This window comes from Vombatus ursinus, unplaced genomic scaffold (genome assembly GCF_900497805.2).
Source record: "Vombatus ursinus unplaced genomic scaffold, bare-nosed wombat genome assembly UNPS02003292.1, whole genome shotgun sequence".
NCBI lineage: Eukaryota > Metazoa > Chordata > Mammalia > Diprotodontia > Vombatidae > Vombatus > Vombatus ursinus.
The window spans coordinates 11,494,276-11,516,871 of NW_020943070.1; the positions used below are offsets into that span (position 1 = coordinate 11,494,276).

Below are 22,596 nucleotides of genomic sequence, written 5' to 3' on the forward strand. Positions count from 1 at the left end.
TGTTATGATATTTTAAAATTTTACCTCATTTGATGGAGCTCAGATGGAATGATCCTGAGATGGGTTATAATCTTATTTTTCCGTTTGGTTGATTGTTCCGAATACTATTGTAATTATTGTTGTTGTTATCAGTGGCAGCGGTTCCTACCCCTCAGTGAAATGTATCTGTTTAATCTCTCATCCACTCTTGTGCATCTTCTTGAGAAAAGAAGGTGACCCTAATCCCTTGACCTTATCTTACCAACTAATTCATGCTAATACGTCAGATGAGAACCAAGAATCAGGTTAACTCAGGTGGATTAAAAAATGTTAAAAGTGACTTTTACTCTTAAAAAAATCAAAGGATAAATGATTAATAGCCATACAATGTCAAAAGGACTAGACCCAAGGGTTTTTACATGGGGGTCTGTGAACTTGTTTTCAAAAAATATTTGGATCACTGGATTTCAATAGGATTCGTTTCCTTTGTAATCCTATGTATTTTATTCCATGCATAACATACTTCTGAGAAGGGGTCCCCAGGCGTCGCCAGATTGATTGCCCAAGAGGTCCGTGACATGAAGGAGGAGAAGAATGCCTGGCCCATTGTCCTTTCTGGATCCAACACAGAGTCTTTTCTTTTATTCTACAGCTTGGTCACATTGATGTCAAATTCAACAAACATTTAAGGGCTTACTCTGAGCTAGGCACTGTCAAGTCAGTCCCTGCCCTCAAGGAGCTTACATTCTAGTTGGGGAGATGAGACGTGGAAACAGATGAAGACATAAAACTAGTGTTTGTTTTGTTTTTGAAGTGGACTTATGATTTCATTAATGGAAGCACTTTCCAGTGAGAAAACTCCCCACAGCCAATGAAGATGAGCACCCACTATGCAATCTCTGTTTTATGTATTTATCTGGTTACCCGGAGGTCACATGATTGACTCAGGATCAATATGAACTCTGTGTGTGTGTGTGTGTGTGTATATACACACACACACACACACACACACACATACACATATAGCAACAGGGGAGAGGCAGGGAGGCAGGGTCACTAACATTTGGGGGGGTGGGTTTGAGAAAGAAAGGCCTTATCTATCAATCAATCAAGCATTTACTAAGAGTCTACCATGGGCCGGGCTTTCTGCTAGGGGCTGAGAATGCAAAGACAGGGAAGCAATCCTTTTCAGGGAATTTAGATTCTATGTGGGAGACACATTTAGAAGGTGGCACCTGAGCTGAGCCTTGGGGGGTCAGATAGAAGTGAGGAAGGAAAGCATGCCAGGCATAGGGCACAGCCCATGCAAAGACAAGGAGAGAAGAAATAGAATATCACAGCTAGCAGGCTGGATAGGTCCAGGCTGGTCCCATATTTCAGTACCTTGTCCTGTGCACAGTGGTCTTGGGGCAGCTCCTGACCCTGTATTCAAGGTCCTCTCCCTACCCAATGAGAATCTGTTCCCCCCTCCATGGTCTCCAGATTGAAACTGGCACAGCCTCATTCTTTTCCAGCAGCATTTAGAATTAACATTTGGTCTTATTAATTTTGTTATTAAGAAAAACAAATTCCCTCAAGATACAGGCCGGTCTTATTAGGAAGCTCCTGCTAAGAGACATTGGCAGTTGGTCAATGAACATATGAGAAAGGGCAGATGGCTGGCTGATGGTCCAGACACTCTGAGGGCTGGGGGCTCCCTCCCTTAAAACATGCAAATCTGATGGGCATTCCTCCTGCCAGGTGGCTCTCATAATTGGACACATTAAAGTTCTGTCTAATAAACAAAAGGCCATATAACCTGGACAAACTGAACAAGCAGAAGCAGGGCCCTTTCTTCAACTCAACATACATTGACCGGCATCCCTATCCAGTCTCTCCCCAAGTTAACAGGCAAATAAATACTTGTGGAATAATGTAAGTACACAAATAGCCTTTAAACAGGACTGTGCTAGCAACAAAAGAGGAGCTGAAAGTCTTTCTTTCAAAGACTTGTGATTGCATCAGTATAGAACTAGTCCTCTATGGGAGGCATCATGGAGGTGGTTCCAATAACTTGGATTTGGAGTAATGAAGCCTTAGGTTTCCTCCTCTGTCCCTTACTAGATAGCTGTGTGGTCCTAGAGATGGTACTTGTAACTTGGCCTCTCTGGGCCTCAGTTTTCTCATTTGTAAAAAAAAAAAAAAGAAAAAAAAAGGAGGGGGAGAGGAGGGTCTTAACATGAAGCTCTAAGGGTTGTTCTGAGCATCAAATGAGGTGATAAATATAAAGAGCTTTGCAAGTTTGCTCATCTGTACAACAAAGAGGTAGGGCCAGATAGCTTCTACACTCCCTTCTAGCTTTACATTATTATTGGGAGAGTCTGGGGAAAATAATTTTACTTCTCTGGGACTCAGTTTCCTTTTCTGTAAAATGAGTGAGTTGGACCAGATGGCCTCTAAAGTCCCTTTTAGCACAAAATTCATGATCCTATGAAATGCATTCATCCTGAAGAGCCATCATTCAGTGAACTATGTATAAGTAGTTATCAGGTAAGTCTCAAGCTCAGAGAGAAGTGACTTGTCCAAGGTCACACAGTTAGCAAGTGTCAGAGATGGGATTTGAACCCAGGTTTACCTGGTACCAAATCCAGCACTCAGTCTAACATCACATCATATTGCCTACATCTAATAAAAGCTAAATAATCTATCCCCAATTCCCATCCTCTACAGATAACTATTTTCTACCAAAAAATAAAGAAAAATAAAAACCTACCTCTACAGAAATTGAATTAACGAGCTCTGGATTTTCTCACGGCTTTTTCTCTCTTAGAGAACAAAAGGGCACCAATTTTCTTGGGGACGGCAGCTGTTCCAAATTATGCTTTATTTTAAACAGATAATGGATTAACAAGGTTTTATTGCCCTCCGAAGGGAACGGTGAGACCTGGGGCACAGCTGTAAGTCTCGGAACTTCTGGGCCAAGTCCAGCTGAGAGATGTAGAAAATGAATCTGGGAATAAAGGAATGGGAGGGCAAGGCCTGATGAAGGAGGCTTTTTTGTCTTTATTAATGCCAGGAGCCATTGCAGTAGGCACTGGGAGAGCTTGGCACTAATCTCTGGGGTATCAATCTCTTGAATTTCAGGATGGTAAGAGTAGTTGGACCAAGAAAGGAAAGGATCTCACCTCTGATTCACAAAGCTGGGACACAGGTCCTGGGTTCAAATCCTGCCTCTGGTTACCCCATGTGACCTTGACCCAGTGACTTGGCCTCTCTGGGCTTTAGCTTCTGTCAAATGAGAGGGTTGGATTACATGGCCTTTGAGGTCCCTTTGAGCTCTAAATGTACGATCACTTGGTTCTAAGTCATTTAAGCTCCCTGGGCTCAGTTTCCTCATCCGTAAAATAAGGGATTTGGACCCTGCAGAATTAAGTCTATGAACCTATGATCCCTAAGAAGGAAAATGAAAATAACAACAACAATAATAATGAATGGCTAACATTAAGATTTGCAAAACACTTTAGACATAATGCCTCCTTTGAGAAAGAAAGAGAGAAAAGATTCTGGGCTCCGCTGAAAGCTCTCATGCCTTCAAAGGCTAGAAAATCAGAGGTCCTAAGAGCCCTGGGCAAGGCCCCAGAGGGAAGGACCTAGCAAAAGGTTTGGATCACATTCCTCCAGTAACAGATTCTGGGTTATAGGTATTATTATCATTATTATTATTTGTTATACCAAGGTAACAAATGCTGTGCTCATTAGAAACTTGGCCCCTGAATGGTTCTCTGGAAGGGGTCAATAACAAGACCTTAAATTTCAGGAATCAAAGCATATCATCCAGAGTGAGGGGTACTGCTGTACCCTCCCCAGGGCTGCCCAAGCCTGAAATTCTCATGGACCACTTAAAGGCACTTTTAGGGAAGAGGTGAACAATGTGCCGTGTTTCTGGAGAAGGGGGGATGAGATGGGAGGGGACTCCGAACTAGGCCAGCTTATACTGAAGGCAGCGTGGCCTTGTGGGACAGGCCGTGACTTCTGGAGTCGGAGGGTCTGGGTTCAGATCCCTCCTCTGAGGCCTAGTACCGGTGTGACCTTGGACAAATCCCTTCCTCACCATAAGCCTCAGTTTCCTCATCTGCAAAACGAGGAGCCTGGATTAGAGGGGCTTTAAGGCATCTTAAAGTTCTAGTTCTAGGATCCCATGATGTTTGTCTGAGAGAAGTCTTAGGGGAGATGTAACAGCTCTTTTCAGGCATTTGAAGGGATATTGTGGGGGAGAGGAAATAGATCTGCTCTATTTGGCCCCAAAGGGAAGAGCTAGGAACAAAGGTTGGCTCTTACCAAGAGGTAGATTTCAGACTCAATTTAAAGAAATGCCTCCTAATAATTAGTGCTATCCAAAAAAGGAATGAGTTGTCTGAAGAGGTAGTGAGCTCTCCATCAATGGAAGTCTTTAAATGGAGCCCAGATGACCCCACGTTGGGATGTTTTGACAATTGCATAGATGTAGCAAAGATTCCAGGACGATTCCAGGAGGTCTCCTTTCTCTACCCCATGAAGAATGGGAAGGTTGAGGAAGGGCACAGGGCAAAGACGTTACTCCTCTGCTCAAGAAACATCAATGACTCCTACTGACTCTAGAAGAAACTATGAACTATTCTGATGTTTAACAGCCTCCAAAATCTGGCTCCAGTCTGCCTCTACTGGCTATTTCAGAGGATTCACCTCAGAGCTCTCTGTATTCTAGCGAGGTGACTTGCCTGCTTTCCCCAGAACTCAGGACTTTTATCTCCCACCTCTGTACTCTTGCACTGGCCATGCCCTGTGCCTGGAAGGCACTCCTTCCACCTCTTAGAAAGCTTCTTTTCCTCCAAGACTTGCCTCAAGTGCGCCCTCCTCCGGGAAGTCTTCCCTGATCCCCTTAGTTTTGGTGTTTTCTCCCTCCTTATGTTATCTTATAATTACTTATCTGTTTACATGTTCTATCCTCCTACTAAAATGTAAACTTGTTAGGGACAGAGGCCATTTGTTGCTTTTTGCCTTTGGTTCTCCAGGGCCTGAGATGAAATATAGTTCAGAGGGATAGGGGGCTATGCTTGGATCTAGTCTCTGACACTCACTAGCTATGTGGTCCCGGATGAATCACTTTACCTCCCTGATGCTCAGACAAGTCGCTGGAACTTTTCCAAGATACAGATGGGTTTTGACCTATAGAGACACATGAAGAGTCCAGTGCCTAGCTCAGTGCCCTGTATATAGTAGGTGCTTAATAAATGTTTGTTGGAAGTTGTGGTATGTGATTATAATGGAGTATCATTGTCTATAAGAAATGATGAGTAAGCAGACTTCAGAAAAACCTGGGAAGACTTATATGAACTGATGCATAGTGAAGTGAATAGAACCAGGAGAATGTTGTACACAGTAACAGCAATATTGTTGGATGAAGAACTGTGAATGACTTAGCTATTCTCAGCAATACAATGATTCAAGACAATCATAAAGGACTAATGATGAAGCGTACTATCCACCTCTAGAGAAAGAACTGATACTGTTTGAATACAGACTGAAAAGTGCTATTTTTCACTCTTTCATTTTTTCTTTTATTCTCGTCTTCTAGTACTAAATGGAAATGTTTTTCATAATTGCACATGTATAACCTATATCTGATTGCTTACTGTCTCAGGGAGGGAAAGAATTTGGAACTCAAAACTTTAAATAAAATATTAAAATAGCAAACAAATAAATGCTTATTGGATTGAAATAGCATGGGCAGCATTATTTGCTTTGTTGACCCCTGAGGAAGCCAATCAGGACAGCCACTCAAAGTCAACTGATGAGCTAAAGCTTTTAAAGACAGTCAAGCAACAAATGTTCCTGAAAAAACAAAGAATTTGGGGCTTTACAATTGAGGATGAGCTTCATAGGCATGGGATCTGAGCTGCATCCAGGACTTCTGGATTTCATTACTGATTCCTGAGCTGACCCACTGTCTGCCCTTGGGAAAATGTCTCAGCTGAGTCGGCTGAGGCTGACACGTGGTTAAGATGGATAATGAAGAAAGGAGGGATTTAATGTTTCTAAAGTTTTCTTGACTCCTTGGAAGAAATCTCACACAAAAGAGCAGGGAAGAATATGGCAGGTACCTGGAGAGGTCATCGGGTCCAGTCCCCTGCCTTTGAGCAGGGCAAGAGTGAAGTCACCAATGATCCCTTTCCCCGCTATTCTCCCCCAAAATTGTCTATTCTCTTTGTAAAGATCCACTGGGACAGAGAACAAAAGACCTAGCCATTTGCTTGTTCCTAGGATACCCACTACCTTCTTTTTTAAATTTTCATCTTTTTTATTAATGTATTTTGATTTACCAACAATCACTTCCATAAGCTTTTGAGTTCTAAATTTTTCTCCCTCTCCCTCCCCAAGACAGCACACAATCTGATATAGGCTATACATACAAATTCCTATTAAACATATTTTCATGTTAGTGATGTTGTAAGGAAGAATTAGAACCAATAGGAGGAACCACCAGAAAGCAGAAACAAAACAAAACAGAAGAAAAAAATTGCAAATAGCATGCTTCAATTTGCATTCAAACACCATAGTTCTTTCTTTGAACATTCTTTCTTCTTGACCTTAATCAAGTCACTCATCTCCTTGGGCCTCAGTTTCCTCATCTGTAAAATGAAGGGGTTGGACCACATGAACTCTGAGCTCCCTTCCAGTCCTAAATATAGAATCCGATCAACTTAAATTGGGCAGCTAGGTAGTTCAGTGAATAGAGTGCTGAACCTGGAGTCAAGAAGACCCGAGTTCAAATCTGTCCTCAGACACTTACTAGTGGTGTGACCCTGGGCATCACTTAACCCTGTTTGCCTCAGTTTCCTCATCTGTAAAATGAACTGGAGAAGGAAATGGCAAATGACTCCTGTATCTCTGCCAAGAAAACCCCCAATGGAGTCACAAAGAGTCAGATATGACTAAAATGACTGAACAACAACAAATCATTTTAAATCGTGTCAGCAGCCTGGGCCTCAGTTTCCTCAACTGTAAAATGAGGGGGCTGAACTAGATGATCACTGAGGACCCTTCTAGCTCTAAAGCCATGATATACTACAATAGTCCCTTCAAGGATCAGCACAAATGCCCCTTCCAAATATGGTATCTAGGTTCTTATCCATCTATGCATTCAGCCATCCAACAAGCATTCATTAAACAATTCTGTCTACATTTTGTACAATGGTTTGTCATAATGCCTACTTTATAATGGCATTGAAAAAGTCCAATGACATAGAATTATAGCTCTAAAGTTGGAAAGAGCCTTAGACGTTATTCAATCCAATCCATTCATCTTACAAAGGAGGAAACTGAGGCCAGAGAAGTGACCTGGCACAAGGTCACACAGGTAAGAGGTGTCAGAGATGGGATTTGAACTCAGTTCTAAGTATGATGCTTTCCCCACAACATGCTGTTTCTATCTTGTATCATTCCTTGTGTTATTCTCTCCTTCCCTCATTCCTCCCCCAGCCCCCACTTAAAGTGTAATCTCCTTGAGGGAAGGGATTGTGCCATTTTCATCTATAAATCCTCAGGTCCCTAATTCTGAGCATATGTTCTAATAGATCTGTGATTTCAGAAAAGCACGGATTCCCTTCAATGATGTTCATTGCAACCCATCCCTGCCTGCCCAACCTGAATGACTCTCATCCATGCCTGCCCATAAATTCACCACTGGAAGCCTTCCTTGGGTTGACTTGGCATCAAAAAAATACCCTGGAACACACAGTAGGTCACTGGTTGTTCCTTGCTGGCATCTAGTAGGACTGAGTTGGATATCCATTGTGTCTACTAGGAAAACATCCAGTTACAACATTTAGTGTCCATGTGTGTGATCAGTATATTTTGCTGCACAGAAGTCCATTATTTGAAGATTTAATTTAAGAGGAAGAAACCATTTCTGTCCTGGTATTTCCAGGACTTGGTCAGGCCTTCCTGGCAATAGGATGAAAAGGACCAAGAGAATCATAGTATTTATAGAACAGGACAGCTCCCGGAAAGATGGACACCATGGCTTCCAGCAATTTGGAAAAGAAGGTACCCTTGTGGGTAGTGTTATTCCTGGCTCTGAGAAAAACCAAGATGAATTTATGGGAAGATGGTGAAAGATGTAGAAATTATGGAGGAGAAAACCTTCAATCAAGGCTGTGTGCTTCACTTCCTCTTTTCACTGCTCACGGACTGTTAGTCAACGCTCAATAGGTAGCATGGTGTCATGGATGGAGAGATGTACTTGAGAGTCAAGAAAAGCCAAGTTCAAACCCCTCCTTGGATACTTGCTAGCTGTGTGAGCATGGGCAGGCACTTAACCTATCCAGACCTCAGTTTTTTCATGTGTAAAATTAAGGAATTGGTCTTGATGCACTCTTGTGCCCCTTCCAACTCAAAATCTACTATCCTCATCACCCAGCATAATTTCTTCATCAGGGTAGGTTATAGAGGAGTGACTTCCATAATATTCACAAATTAAAGATCTTTAGGGTTGGAAGGAACCTTAACGATTCTCTAATCTAAGGGTTCTTAACCTTTTTAGTGGGTCATGGACCCCTTTGGAAATCTGGATAAGCCTATATGGGCCCCTTCTCAGAATCATGTTTTTAGATGCAGAAAAACACATAAGATTATGAAGGAAACCAATTATGTTGAAATAGTTATCCTTTTTTGAAAAATGAGTTCATGGACCCTAGATTTAAGAACCCCTGCTCTAGACTAGTCCAAGCTCTTTTTTTTTTTAAACCAATAAGCAAACAACAGGGGAGAGAACTGCAGAATCCAGGACTCCTGATTCTCAGGCCAGTGTGCCTTCAACTGCATCATATTTCTTTGTTCTGTTTCACCTCCCCCCCAACCCAATAATCAAGCCTATTCTGGCCCTGGTGGGTTATATGGGGTGCTAGCCAGCATCTGAGAATGGCCACAGTGTTTGGCTGCTTGCTTCCCCCATGAGTAAATATGTACATGTTATATACATACACATATATTTAATAAGGAAACCAGCTAGCTTACCTATGTGGCAAGTTCATACATAGGTATATGTGTGCAGATGTGTATGTATATATTATATATATGAGTGTGTATATAAACATATGTATGTGCATATATCTATACTTTATTTTTCTATTATCCATCCATCTATCTATATCCATTTACCCATCCATCCATCCATCTCTCTCCTCTACCTATCCATCTCTTTCCTCTCCTCTCTCCATATCTCTCCCTTTATCCATCTCTCTCTACCTTCTTTCTACTCCTTTCCCCTTCTCTCCCCTCTCCTCCCCTCCTCTCCCTTCCTCCTCTTCTCCTTTCTCTCATCCCAACCACCCCTGACCAGGAATTCCCTCTAGAACATCCCTGGCCTTCCCTCATGGCTCTCCCAGGAGGGGCATCCACTCGCCCTTGAAGTATCCCATTCTACCTTTGGATACTCCTAACTATTAAAAAGTATTTCCTCCCAGTCAGCCCCAATTCCCCTCTCTTCCACTTCCAGCCCCTTGTTCTGACTTCTAGCAGAAAAAGTCTATTTTCTCTTCCAGGGCTTCAGATACTTGCAGACAGAAATCCTGTGATCATGGAGCTGGAAAGAAACCTCAGAGGCAACCTAGCTCAACCCCGTCATTTGACAGATTTTAGGACTAAAGGAATATAGATTTAGAGTTTGAAAAGACCTTCCAGACCACTGGATCCATCCTCCTTCCCCCATTCTGCAGATGAGGAAACTGAGGCATAGAGAAATTAAGTGATTTGATTAGGGTCACACAACCAGGAAGTGCCAGAGTTGGGATTTGAACCCAGGTCCTTCTGACATCAAGTCTAGGGCCCTATCCACTACACTACATGTGTCAAACAAAGCCTGGGGACCAGAAGCAGATGAAAATGTAACTGGGAAATGTTTAACAAAATAAATAAAAATACAATACAACATAGATAATGTTAACTAGTGGTTTTCTAAGTTAATGTGCAGTCATTCATTTCTATTTGAGTTTGATGCCACTGGATGACTCCTTGAGATTTTTCTGTACTATCAATTGCCCCCAGTATTCCTCCTTTCCCTGTCCTACCTCCCCTCCCAACCTTCTTATTTCCAGCCTAAACATCCCTGATCCTCATGTGATTTTTGTACTCAGGATTTATATAAAGGGCAGAAGCCAAGCTTTTAATATTATTATTATTATTTTTCTTAAGAAAATGTGTCTTCTGATTTGGGGAGGAGAATACGGCAGTGTTCTCATCTTGTTTTGGTTCAGCAGTTTTCCAGAAATATTTGAGTTCTGTTCTGCTTTGAATCAGCTCACTGAGCATGCTCTCCAAAGCACTCCAGGGTTACTTCAAGGGTCGAGAGAAAAGAAAAACTGGGGTTTAATTCAGCAAACTCATGTGGTCGATTTGGAATTTGGGTTCATGCTTCAGCTGCATGTGGTTAAATTCAATTTGCTGAATGCTTTTCCCCCTGCTTCTGCTGGGAGGCTGGGTGGCTCCAGGAAGGGATATGGGGTCTCCAACATCCAAGTCTTTGTGAAGTCTGGATTTGGAAATCTTCTGCATGGTTACAGAGGTGGGGGACTATGGGCATGGAATGCTGCATATAATGACAGACTTTTTAAAGAGATGCCCGGGCGTTTGCTCAATTGTTTCCTCTCCTTTTTTATAATTTTGTTAATGTAAGAGATGGTTGTCTGGGAGAGAGAGGAAGAAGGAGTGCAGTGGGAAATTTGGGTGATGTTTTTACAGATTTGGTCTCTGTCCCTTCTTGACTGGAATGCTCTCAGTCACCTCAACAGAACTCCCGGTTTCCCTCCCACCTTCTGGAGGACGCTTCGCCTGGTCCCCCCGACTTCAGATGACCTCCTACCTACTCCGTAGGAACATAGCACATATAGATATAGGCTGTCTTTCCTTCTAGAATGTAACTTCTCTGAAGGCAGGCACTATCTCACTTTTGTACTTGTAGCCCCAGCAAATATCACAGTACGTGGAACATAGTAGGTATTTCATAAATGCTAGCTGATCAGTTGATTGCCCGGGCTAATGCTGATCTCCAAGTCGTTGCCTCCCTTTCTTCTCACAATTTTCCCCACAATCAACAGATTATTTTTCTAGAAGTAGAGCTAGTAAGCGTCCGAGGCAGAATTTGTACCCAGGACTTCCCCACTCCAGGTCTAGTGCTTATCTTTCCCCTAGATCAGAGAATCACAGCAAGAATACAGGGCACTGGTCTGCAAAGATGGGATCCAGCCTGATTGTGAGAATGCAGAAGGCGACCCCACACACCTCCAGGGGATCCTGCTGGCATCTCAGGTTACCTGTGTGGATCCAGGAGTCGTCAGGCCAAGGCAAAATAAACAGATTTCATGGGCCTTCTCTTCCTCCCCCAGCAGTTACCCCAGCCAGAATGGGCAGCCTCCAGGCATGGATTTTCACAGCATTCCCTCCAGATTTATTTTCCTAATGCAATTTACTGGGCTCGCTCCTTGGGCATTGCCAATCCCACTGTCCCCAGCTGATTACAAAAATGACTTCATTGTAAAAAGACACATTTAAGCTCCCTCTGAATGTGCCAAAAACTGAGACATGAAGAAAAAGTTAAGAGTAAGAAATGGAGAAATGGAACTAATCTCAGCTCCGTGAAAACGGCTGACATTGCTTTAAAATACTCTCTTTCCTTTGTCTTCCTCCTCTCTTTCTTTTCTTCATTCCCTCCTGCCTTCTTTCCTCCCTCTCTCCTTTCCTTTCTTCCCCCCTTCTTTCCTCTCTCCGTCCTTTCCTTCCTTCCTTCCTTCCTTTTCTTTCCCAGGAACAATCTATCATTCATCCCAGGAAGAAGCTCATAGCTCAGGAAAAAAAACAACAACAGCAAAATAACAACAAAAACTCCTTTAGCCAGAAGGGGAAAGCCCCACAGGGAGTGAGTCAGGGAGCAAGAAAAGCTGTTTAAGCCATGAAGACTGTAACCAGAATTAAGGAGGTGACATGCACATGGGGTGACAGGACAGAGTCCTAGATTTAGAGCTGGAAGGGCCCTCAGAGGCCAGTTAGTTTAACCTCTTAATTTTACAGATAAGGAAACTGAGCCCAGGAAAGGCAAGTGACTTGTCCAAGGTCACACAGGCAGGATCACAGATCAAGAGCTGGAAGGGCCTTCAGAAATCATTTAGCCCAACCCCTTCATTTTACAGATGAGGAAACTGAGGCCCAGAGAAGACAAATGTCACAAAGTGGACCTGCTGTCTCCTGCCCTTGTCAGATCATATCGGGAGTGTTGGGTTCATTGCTAGGCAACACATTTCAGGAAGGACATGGTGAAGCTGAGGAGTATTTGGAGAGGGCCAGCCAGGATGAAGAAGGGGGTTCAACAAAGACCTTTGAGGACCAGTCAAAGGAACTGGGGACGTTTAAATTGGAGAAAGGAAGACTCTGGGGGAACATGAGAGCCAGCATCAAGTATTGCTGGGTTGCAGAGGAAAGAAGGACAGCGCCTGGCACATAGTAGGTGCTTAATAAATGCTCATTGACTAGTTCTGCTTGGCCTTGGAGAGCAGAAGCAGGTGTGCTCGGAGGAGCCTGCAGAAGGGTGGATGTCAGCGAAGACCTCCAGATACCCAAAGGCCGCAGGGGCTGCCTCAGGAAGAGTGAGCTCTGCTGTGCCCAGGGGTCTTCAAGCTGAGGGTGGCTGTTGACCACCTTGCAGGGGATGCTGAGGAGGGGGCTCCTGTTTAGATACATGCCAGACAAGATGGATACTGTAGCTGGTGGGAAAATCACTGAATTTTGAGACAGAGACGGAGACATTAATTACTCATGTAACGACAAGTCACTTGGCCTCTCTTGGCCTCAGTTTCCTCATCTGAAAATGAGGAGGTTGGACCAGATGACCTCTAAGGTCCCTTTTAGCTCTGAACCCATGAGCCTGTGACTGCCTTCTCTCATTAAGAACCAGCAATGTGCTTGACCCCCGCACAGATCAAAATCAAGTGGCTTTTTATTCCTACATCAAAAGACCCAGAAGATAACTCTCCAAAGTCACTCTGGCAAAAGCTGGAGGGTATTGGTGACCGGCTGGGCACAGAGCTGAAGCTTGACCATACTTTTTTCATCAAAACTCCGGCTCCCAGCTCAGCCCCAGGCTTGTGACCCAGAGGAACAGTAATGAGCTCAGCTCTTCCTTTCATCCCAGCAGATCCAAGAGCTTCAGATAAGTGTCCTTGTGACCTTCCCCACCACTCATGCCCCTATAGCCTCCCATGGCACAGAGGTAACTCAGGCTTCGGGGGTTGGCTGGGCCAGGTGACCTCCAGGGTCCCTTCCAACACCGAATTTCTATGCCTCTAAGGAGGTGGGGGGGGGGAGTAAACTTAATTTTCTTTAAAAATATTTTGATTAATATTTCTTCTGTAATACTATGTACTTTACACTGTGCATTTAAAAGCCATGAGATATCACATAAAAGACCTTACTATATGACAGCTATTTTAAAATAATTTTAAGTGGTGTATTTTCTATTTATATCACATTTTTTTCCCTAATTATAGTCTTCTCTTCTACCCTCCTCAGTGAGCCATCCCTTGTAACAAAGAATAAAAATGAGGAAACATGTCAATTCCATGAAATGAACAAACACTCCACTGAATTCAATGTTATATTCAGTGGCCGCCCAATTCTGCAAAGGAGGCTGGGAGATACATTCTCATTACTTTTTTGGCGTCAAACTTGACAGGTTTGTGCAATGTGGTATGACCATAGTCTCCTACCTCTGCAAAGACAGGGAGGCATCTAGGTGGAGTGGTGGATTTCTGGGCTCCGAGTTCAAATCCAGTCTCAAATAACTACTAACTGTGTAATCCTGGGCAACTGTCCTAATTGTTTGCCTCAGTTTCCTCCTCTGTAAAAAAGATAATACTAGTGCCTTCCTCTCAGGATTGTTGTGAGGATAAAATAATTTAATATTTGTAAAAGACTCTGCACACCTAAAAATGTTACATAAATGCTATATATAAGTGCTATTATCATGATATTGATGATGATGATGATGATGATGATGATGATGATGTCTCTTCTTTGGGGCCAATATTAAGCAATTTCGGGGAATATTCCAAGCCCATAGTCCCTCAGCTCTGAAAAGAAGGGAGGAAAGTGCATTTTCTCATCTCCTTCCTAGGGCGAAGCTTAGAATGGTACTTAATAAATGTTTACTGACTATTATTATGCACAAGTAGGTGCTTAATAAATGTTTGATGAAGGAAACTGGGGGGAGAAAAGCTTGGGTCATACCAGTCCATAATTTTTCCCTACTTTACCGCAAAGGAAAGAAATTTTGGAAAATAGAAAGTAAACACAAAAACCATTTTCCACAAAGAAGGCACATAAAATATGAAGGGGAAGGAGTTCTGAAACCCCCGGGGACGGCTACCTCCCAAGAACCAATTCTTATGTTCGGTTCCGCTTTATTAGGAAGCCATTAACCAGCCGTTCCGTTATTTATAGGCGCTCTATTGTTTTAATGAAAAGTTAATCGAGTTTGCTTGTTCTTCTCTACTCTTTCTCAATCAAATGATTTCCTGCAGCTACGTGGGAATAAATTTGGTTTAATCTGCAACCTCGATGCACCCTAATTCCTCCTCACCTAGACAACAGAAGTTGGCTCTGCTCAGGAGCAGAAATTCCTCTGAGTTTTCTTTGCCCTTTAATGCTGGATCTGCCCAAGTTTCCACCCAATTGTGCTTTAAACGAACCCTTTCTGGGCTAGAACCAGGGCCAAAAATATTGTAGCATCTGTGAAGTGTGTGTGTGTGTGTGTGTGTGTGTGTGTGTGTGTCTGTGTCTGTGTGTCTGTGTGTGTGTGTGCTGGAGGGAGGGAGGGAGGGAGGCTAAGAGGAAGGAAATGGAGTCAGGGAGAGGGGTCTGGAACATCGCCTGGGGCCCTTTGGTGGCCCTCGCCCAACGACAACAAAAGAGGGAGACTGCCACACTCGCCTTGCCAGGCCCTGTCTGTGAGCTGTGGATCCAAAGATGTACTTTTCTTCCGGGTTTTCACAGGGTGTTGTCTGTTCTGGGCTGAGCCCACTCTGGCCAGCTTTGGAAAAGCAAATGACTCCAATTCAAGCCTTGATTATGCACATTAATATCAGCAGGCTCTTGGAAGGAGAGGACAGCAAACATTTGTTAAATCCCTGAGATGTGCAAGGTCTTGGGCTAAGGCTGGGGATGGGGTAGGATAGGGCTGGACTTATGACTTCATTGGTGAAGGACACTCTAGGTGAGGAAATACCCTTTGCACATGCAGGTTGGCACCTTCTCTGCCACTTTTACTCTTGGGAGAGTTGCCTAGAGCACAGAGAGGTTAAATAATTCGCCCAGGATCACACAGCCAGTGTGGGTCAGAGGCAGGATTTGCACCAGGTCTTGGTTTTGGGAAGGACAGCTCTCTAGCTGTTACTGATACACTTCCTCTCAAGGCTGGAGAACACAGTCGATCAACAAACATTTATTAAGTATATACTATGTCAGGCACTGTGCAAAAAAAATAAATAAAACTCTGTCCCTGACCTCAAGGAGCTTATACTTTAGTGTGTTTTAGGAGTGGGGAGGGAGAAGGAAAAGAAAGATATAGCAAATGAAGAATGAGTAGAGAGGCAGAGAGACATGGGCTAGTCACACAGGTAGTAAAAAGAAGAGCTAGGATATGAAACCAGGTATTATAATTCCAAATTCTTTCCAATCCTTTTCCCACAATGCCTCTCTAGTAGGGTTCTTTTCCCCTAAGATCTTATTCTTATTCGTCTCTCTGTCTGTCTCTATCCATCTATCTACCTTTCTACCTATGTATCCATCCATCATCCGTCTAGCCATCCACCCATCCATCTATTTACCCACGTAGCTATTTATCTATCCATCTATTTACCTTTCTATCTATCCATCATCTATCTAGTCATCCCATCCATCCATCCATCCATTTATCTACCCACTTATTTATCTCTCTATCCATTCATCTATCTAAACATCCATTTATCATCTACCTACACATTTATCCATCCATTCACCCATCTATCTACCCACCTATATCTATAGATCTCTATATATCTATATCCAATCATCCATCCATCCATTTATCCATTCATCTATCTACCCATCTATCTATTTATCCATCTATCCATTCATTCCTCTAAAATCCATTTATCATCTATCTACTTACCCATCTATCTATCTATCTAGCCATCTAGTCATCCATTCACCCATCTATCCACCCACCTATGTCTGTCTATCCAATCCTCTATCTATAAACCCATCGTCTATTTATCTATCCATCCTGTCATTTATTTTCTCTCCTTTCTCCTGCCCCTGCTCTCAAATGAACTAAATAAATTCCTCACGACAAGTACATAGACTCCGGCACAATGAACTTCCCCACTAGCCATGTCCAAAAATATATATCTCATTCTACATTTTAAATCCATTGTAAGAGACAATGGCCTTCAAATACAGCAGGAGTTTGCCACCTTTTTGAGGTATGTTTCTTTTTTTAATTTAAATTTAATTTTTAAAACATTTATGGAATAAAACAAACATTTCCATAATGTATTATAATAAAAGATAACTGCACATAAAACTGCAAATCTATTATGTACAACTTACTATTATTCTTTTTAAATATATAATAAAGTTATCATGTAAATTTCTTTTTTTTCCTTCTCTCACCCTGCCCTAGGGATGGCTACTATTAGACACAAGTAAGTACAGATCTAGATATGTAAAATTATTCTATGTATACTTCTAGTTATCAGTTTTCTCTGGATGTAGAGGTATGGGGTATGTTTCATGGAAATATGCATTTTGCCTACCTGATAAAGCCTATAGATCTTCTCAGAATACTGTTTTTAAATGAATTAAATAAAATATATGGGATTACAAAGGAAGCCAGTTATGTTGAAATATAGTTATCCAAATATTTTTAGAACTGAAATTCCTAGACCTCAGTTTAAGAAGCCCAGCTTTACAGATAGGAAGCTTGTTGTAATGGACAGAGAGTTAGCTTCAGAATCAGAAAGACCTGGGCTCCGGTCCAGCCTCTGACACAGGCCACTTGTGTGACTGGGTACATCACTTCACCTCTCAGTTCCTCAGGAACCTCTCCAAGACTAGAAGTTTTAAAGCAGGTCTTTATCTACATGGCTAGAGAGAAATTTTCTCATTGAGAGTTCTCTACACCAATGACATCATAGGTTCAGACTTTTTAAATAAATAAGGCACAATAAAACCCTTTAAACTTGGAAATTCTTTGACTCTGTTATATGAGAGATTCAAGAGGTAATAGATCGAGTTTTAGTTGGAGGCATCAGGAAATGCTTCATGAACCTGTTGACAAATAAGCTAGATGCTGAAGAAGGGAATGACTTCAGCAGGGGACATACAGGGAGAGAGAAGAAAAGCCGGGATGTAGACCAAAGACCCAACTAAATGACTGATGCATATGAAGGACTTTTTGAAAGCACTGAAGGATGGCATGGCGGAGGGTGGGCTTCCCCTCCAGAGAACCCCTTTCAGAAAACTCTTCATTCCATGGCTGAATGTCTGACTCCCATTTTCAGTTTCTGAGCTGTGAGGACATGACATCATAGAATTTCCTCCCACTCTGGCCAAGCATGGCTGGGTGGGAGTTGCTCTGAGAGCAGTTGCCTGGTTCAAAATGTTTCTTTCATTCTGGCTGGGCTGAGCCCTGACTTGGATGTGGCCCTGAGGAGGAGGACTGGAGTTTAAAAAAGATCAAGGAACTTTGAAAGGGGCATATCAAATTGAGAACGGGGGGGGGGGGGGGGGGGGGGGGAAACCTTGAGTGACAGTGCTAAAATATTAAGAAGATAGGAATGAGCCCAAGCCCCCACCTACCAGTCACAGGAAGTGGGTAAAAACTCTGAGTTGGAGGGGACCTGGAAGGACATCTGTCTAGTCTAACCCTTTCATTTTCTAGATGAGGAAACTGAATCCCAGAACAAAATGACTTGTCCAAGGTCAGGAATTAATTTCTCTGAGCCTCAGTTTCCTTGCCTATAAAACAAGAATGATAACCATTCCACTCCTTATCTGATAGGGTATTGTCAGAAAATTGCTTAATAGATTGTAAGGGCATTAATAATGATGATGATGATGGAAATGATGGTGATGGTAATAAATAATAGTCATAAAATAATCTATAATAATAAAATCTAATAATAAAATAATAAATATAATAATAATAAATAAAATAAAAACCAATACTGTTGGGTCAAGGATCATAAATTTTTAGAGCTAGGGGGGTCTTAGAGACCTCCCAGTCCAACCCATTCATTTTACAGTTGAAGATAGTGAGGCATAGAGACGACCAAGGACTTATTCAGGGTCATTCAGGATACATGACCAACATTTCTAGATCAAGGCAAGTTAGCCTATAATCAAGGGCTAAGGGGTGGGATTCAGTGGTACCACAGGGGCTGGTCATGGACATGCCCAGCGCTGAGACCCATCACATTCCACTCTCAGAGGTTCTGACAAGTTACAGGAAGGGTGGCAGAGTTAATTATGTGTTTGAAACATCTGTCTACAGGAAACGAGAGGCTTATCACATGTGTTTGTGAACACAGTTAAGTCCCAACTAAAATCCCATCGTTTACAGGAAGCCTTTCCCAATCCCTCTTAATTCTAGTGCTTTCCCTTAGTTAATTATTTCTCATTTATACTATATACAATTTGCTTTGTAGTTATTTGTTTGCACATTGTCTCCCCCATTAGACTGTACGCTCCTTGAGGGCAGGGACTGTCTTTTGTCTCTTTTTGTATTCCCGGCACTTAGCACAGTGCCTGACACATAGTAGGTGCTTAATGTTTATTGATTCACAAATATCAACAAATTCAATCATTACCTTCAGGGACTCCAGGTTAACCTTTGGTTCCTCAGAAGCTGTTGCAAAGGGGCTAAGAAACAGAAGCAGCCTCGAAGAAATGAAAGCTTGCCATAGGACTGCAGAGTACGGAGTAAAAGGAAGAGCTGACCACCATTTTTCTCTGAGCCTGCACTCGAGTTCCTAGGCACCAGCCAAAACGGACAGTAAAGGGACAGCTCCCTAGGGAGATGGGTCTAGGATAAATATCAGTTTATTTTGCCGAGCCTCAGTTTTCTCCTCTGCAAAATGAGGAGGTTGGATAAGATGACATCTGATATCACTTCCAGCTCTTGATCTATAATCCTATGATCTCCCTGGGACTCAGTTTCCTCATTTGTAAAATGAAGGGGTTGGACAAGATAGTCTCAGTTTCCTTATCTGTAAAATGAGGGCGTTGGGTAAGATGGCCTCAGTTTCCTCATCTGTCAAATGAGAGAGGTTTACTCATAGACTCTATAATTCTGTGATTATTTTTTTCCTATCTGGAAAAACAACAATCAATAATTGACCTGCTGTTAATTTCTCTTAGGATTGGCTTAATTCCTTTAATACCTGTGGGCCCATAGTGACTTAGAATGCCATCACTAGGATTTGGTGAATGAGGACAATTGTCCAGAGCCTCCACTTTGGGGTAGAGTGTGGTATACAGAAGGCTGCTGGGCAGTGACCCAGAGAGCTGGCCCTGGGGGAGGAGAGGGTGACCGCAGAGAGCCGAAGGAAAGCTCTCAGTCACATACGCTGCAATTTCCAAACTACCGCCGATACTGGGAGAAAAAGGAGGAGGTACACTTGTACCCTTCTGCACATCACCTGTAGTCACTTGTTTCTCCCTTCACCCCTGCCCTTGTTCAGTCATTTCCAGTAGTGTCCAATTCTTCCTGACCCCATCTGGGGTTTTCTTGGCAGAGATAATAGATTGGTTTGCCATTCCTTTCTTCAGCTCATCTTACAGATGAGGAAACTGAGGCAAATAGGGTTACGTGACTTGCCCAGGGTCACACAGCTAGAAAGTGTCTGAGGCCATATTTGAACTCAGAAAGATGAGTCTTCTTGACTCCAGACCTGGCACTCTATCTACAATGGCACCACCTAGTTGCCCCTATTGCATCATCTAGCTGCCTCTAATGTCAGCTATTAATGATTTTTTTCCCCTCTTATCCGGTACCAAAAAGTTTTGATGATTTGTGCCTTGTAGTACAGTTTGAGATCTACTAATGCCAGGCTCCTGTGAATAGAATGCTGGCCTTGGAGATACTAGTTGGGTGACCTTGGGCTAGTCACTTAACTTTACTAGCCTTCCTCATTGATAAAATGAAGGTTGGCCTCAATGACTTCTCAGGTCCCTTCAGCTCTGAATCAATGGACTTTGAGATTCTTTATCCTTTGTTCCTCTGGATGGATCTTATGATTAATTTTTCTGTGTCCATAAAGTAACTAACTCTGTGGCAGTTCGATTTGTATGACACTAGATAGGTAAGTTAATTTATGTAGTATCATCATTTTCATTATATTGGCACAGAACTATCATTATCGATTGTTTTTAGCTTTATTTAAACATACTCCCCTTAATTAATTCAGAGCACATAGAAGCAACAAAGTCCCAACACAGCTTATGATTTCTTATGTCCCTCCTTCCCCCATTCCCTAATGCAAATGGGTTTCAAAAGTCTCAGGATCAATCTCAATTTTGTGTTTAGAAAAAGCCAGTTTTCAAGTCAATCTGAGCAAACTCCCTGTATTTGTGCTGTCCCTCCTGCCTCAGATGCTTATGAGCTGTTGACCTTGGGTAAGTCATCTAACTTCCTTGTACTTCAACTTTTTCATCTGTAAAAGGAGGGTGTTAGACTCTAAGGTCCCTTCCACTCTATGTCTGTGGTTCCTGAAGAAGTTTGATAATCAGATTCTTTTTCTCCTCGGTCTTAACACTACTATGGCTGTAAGACAGATGAGGCTTCCCAGATGCATATTAGTTGAAATTAATGCTAACCATATGGATGGATAAGATAACCAAATAACCATAAAATCTGGGCATGTTCCGAACTAAGAAAAACATTGCTGTGGGTGCAGAGAAGAGAGGAAAAAAAACATCCTTTGCAGAGATTGTTGGAGGCCTTCCAAAGAGATTTAATAGTTTACAAAAATTTCAAGTTAGTTTCACACTCTCATTAGGGTACTGCTATGGGACTTTGTAGGACTATGAGCACATTTGGGTAAGGGAAGAGGTTAAAAGTGAGTCCATTGGGTCAAGCCTTTGTTTTTCAACCATTCTAAAAGAAAGGAGATTGGGAGAAGTGGGCAATACTGGTGATTCGTGGAAGGGTCTTATTGGAAGAGGATATTTCTATCCAACGGTACCATACAGCTAAGGGATTTGGCACCAGGCTCTGCTCCCACATCCTCCTTCTTCCTCTTCCTCCCCCAACTCAGCTCTGACTCTTCTCTTGCCAGCAATTTACACTCTGAGTCATGCATTAATCATGGGAAGGTCATTCCTCCATCCCTCGCTATTCTCCTCTTTCTCCTTGCCCCTGGAATCTGGGAGGGCTTCAGCCCTTTCCAAGTGGGGTTAAGAAGCACGATGTCTCTTCAGTGATTAAGTTATTCAGCATGACTGAAGCTGGAGGCTGATGGAACTGGGAGCCAGAGGTCAATGGCCAACTATCAAGCCTTTCCCCCATCATCTCTGACTTGAGCTTGAAGCTAAGATTTAACAATCATTTTTTTCCCCTTCAAAGTGGCACTTAACATAACCATCAAGAATGAACACCAAGTTTTAAGGCATGAATTAAAGTTTCCTCGGGATATGGGTCATGGTATTTTGTTACCAGCTAATAGTAATAACAATAATAATAACAAGAATGATCTGAAGAATTCATGTCCAGGTGGTCATTTGTTCCAGGGCTGTTTCCATCTGAGCTTTCAGAGAATGAGATGAAAAGATAGGGATAGAGACCTGGCATTTCATTTCACTGGAGGAAGGAAGTCTCTTCTCTGGAATGAAGACTTTTAGAAAATTGCCTTAAAGCACTGAGTGATTAAATGATCTGCCCAAGGTCACACAGCCAGGATGTGAGAAGATGAGAATAAGGTAATGACAGTGATCAATAAGCATTTCTAAGTGCCTACTGCTTAGCACTGTGCTAAGATTTACAAGGACAGCTAAGTGTCACAGCAGAGTGTCAGGCTTAGGGTCAGGAAGGCTCATCATCCTCCAGAGTTCAAATCTGGCCTCAGACACTTTAAGCTGTGTGACCCCTGGCTAACTCACTTACCCCTGTTTGCCTCAGTTTCCTCATCTGTAAAATGAACTGGAGAAGGAAATGAAAAACCACTCCAGTATCTTTGCCAAGAAAACCCCAAATGCAGTCACAGCTAATGAGACATGACTGAACAACAACAACATAAAAGCACCTACTACATGCCAGGCACTGTGCTAAACACTGGAGCCAAAGAAAACAGCAAACACAGTCCCTGCCCTCGAGGTTCTTACCTCTACAAAGCAAATGCAGGTCTTTTCTAGTACACGAGACTGGTGGTCCCAGTTACTGCAGCACCTGGGCAGTCTGAACCCCGAAGGTTGGCACAATCACCCAGTTTACTGTATACTGTAATTTACTGTGGGTTATACATTTCAGTTTCTCCATCTGTAAAATGGGGACAAGAATCCTGGCTGTACTTACCT

General features: G+C 42.6%; 1 protein-coding gene across 3 annotated transcripts in view; it reads right to left on the reverse strand.

Annotated features, from left to right (window-relative positions):
• The window catches only part of CHST11 (carbohydrate sulfotransferase 11), a 308,589-nt gene that overhangs the window by 54,016 nt on the left and 231,977 nt on the right, over window positions 1–22,596 (reverse strand). The window lies entirely within an intron of this gene.